Source organism: Zerene cesonia, chromosome 6 (assembly GCF_012273895.1).
Source record: "Zerene cesonia ecotype Mississippi chromosome 6, Zerene_cesonia_1.1, whole genome shotgun sequence".
NCBI classification, from domain to species: Eukaryota; Metazoa; Arthropoda; class Insecta; order Lepidoptera; family Pieridae; genus Zerene; species Zerene cesonia.
This window is the reverse complement of record NC_052107.1, coordinates 41875-44453: the sequence shown is the minus strand read 5'-3', so window position 1 is coordinate 44453 and position 2579 is coordinate 41875.

Genomic DNA, 2579 nt, shown 5'->3' with positions numbered 1-2579 from the left:
GAAACAGCTTGAACGGAATAATCGCATTCCTTCAACTCCATCTTTAGGTAATTGATTGACGTTCGTGGTGGCTGCCTGTGTGCGTCCACATTTAGATTTTTAAAGTGAAACTTTTATAACGTCGTCTTAAAGTTTTTGGTCTATGTATCGCATGTCGCGTGACGGTCGGCCGCGGAGTAGGGATAAAGTGACAGGCGCTCGTCAGAGCAGCCGAGGCCGATGTGGCGGCGTCTATAGTTCCATCAGCTGACCATCACTTTAATATTTATAATGCGAAAATAAGTTTCACTTTTACTGTGGTTTCAAAACCACACAATCCTTTTTATTTGTAAATTTTGAGTCTTCAAAATCTAAATCCATTAATTATTAAATATAAATGTTTCTGTGATAAAGATAATTCTACGTGTGTACACGAATACAAAGTACCGTGTAACCAAATCCAAATGAGCAATGAGATGCCGCTCGGCCGCGGGCACTCCGCGTTACCAGCGAACATCAGTGCACAACTAAAGTCGGCTTGTTTTTCAGTGTGACCTGTTGGATACAATTATAATAGTTGACTTGGAAATAGTAAAAAAATAGATTGTAAATGTAAATGATGCTTAATGCATCTGATTTCCACAAACATGGAAGGGTGTCGTAATACGAGGATTGCTTCTGCTATACAAACTATCACTACACTATTACAAAAGTAGATGGAAATATTTTTGCGCATGCCTAAAAATTATGGGTACAACAGAATTTATTGCTATCAGTGTTATATTCGTTTTGCCAGAAATGTATTGAGATTATTTATTAAACTAACATTGAATAATTAATAACTATAACCTTATTCTCGGAATAACATTGGGTCTCTTCTGGTCTCGGGTCAGGCGCGGTCTCTATTTAATTTATGTACCATTGTAATATATAGCGGATGCTACTGAGGGTCGACTACCGATATTTAGTGATCCCAGCGAGGATCGGATTAATTATATATTAAAACCGTCTCTATCAAGTTTTGATTAAGGAATTTGCATAACACAATCAACACAGTTAATGTGATTTGATAATTTGTGAACACATGAATATCAGGTGCATCAGAAAAGTCACAACAACAATATCCGATTCCCGGCGGCGGGTGTACGCGCTGTACAGTCGCGCAATGGTTGCGAAAGCAGAAATATTAATTATTTTCAGGAAACAATAACAAGGCAGTAAAGGGCCGCCCCGTTGCGGACGAATCGCAGCCGGCAGATGATGAGACTCGCATTAAGTAATCATAACTTTTCCACTTGAGTTTTATTGCCGGCGTCTTCTGCAACCGTACATTGCGTTGGTACCACTCGATTGTCTCGTATTCAGTTTTTTATTGCGTGCATCTTTCGATTATCTCTCTGGTATGAAATGTTCATAATATATATGAAAAGATTTATTTATGTAACGTTCTACATATTATGATGGTCGGCCCACGTTTGCAGAGCGTGCAGGTAGTTTCATACGACGCCCGTAAGTGAGTTAGATTGAGACCGTCGTTAATTAATGTCGATATGAATATGTTGTTGTGTCACAATGGGTCGTGGTCACATCGTAAGATCCGCATATACTGTTTATATTTTAACGACTATACATAAATAAATACGATTTAAGAATTCAGTCGACATTGGATTATATTATATATTTGCTTGTACATATGCAATTCGATTATTACATAGTAAATGCATATTATATTACTTTTGATTGCTTCAGACACTGCATATTTCAGTAATTATACATTGTGGGCGTGTTGCATTATGGCATCGACGCGTCCGCCTCGCACGGGCTCAGCGAGGCGAGCGCACCGTATGCGATATTCCGAGCCGAGCGTTCGGCGCGAGCTAGACATTGGCGCACGTCACGCGACTAACGCAATTCTATTTTTTTGTGTCATTGTATTTATTTATCTATGATAATTACTTTTTCTCAAAAAAACTAAACCATCTTCAAATTGTCGATTGTCAATTGTTGTAGCTCGTTATTAATAGTATATGTTTAGTTTGGCTTTACTTCACAAGACACATTTCTTTGTACTATCTCAACGCTGGACGCAACCGTTTCGTTAAGTAAATATTTTGTCGAGCAATTGATTCGCTTTCGTGTGTATCAGTAGTAATGGCAAGAAACAGTTCGTGCAGTCGAGCTCATAAGCTCAATGATCACCTAAATTCCCCAGAGCTCCTTGCAACATTGCAACGATATGAAAGTATAAGATGTCAGTAAACACATCAACCGCCGAGGTAGCTACTGCGGCAAGGTTCAAAGACACCATTGTCACGCCTCACGATCAAATAAAATGTCACGTGGCGGTTGTCGTAAGACGTAGTAAAAGATAAACTTTGGCGGTAATCTTAGCTGTAACCTAGCTCGCTTATCTAGTGCCCCCCTCACGCCCCTCGCCTCACTCCTCGGCGCGCGTCCTCACGTCTCGTCTCGAGCTCCACACCTCGCGGCGCTTCACGCTAGTTCTACATTAAGTTCAGAGAATGCATGGCTACTCGCTCAGGTGTAAAATTTTAGTTGAATAACTCGTATATATAATGATTACACATTTCGCTGGTGCA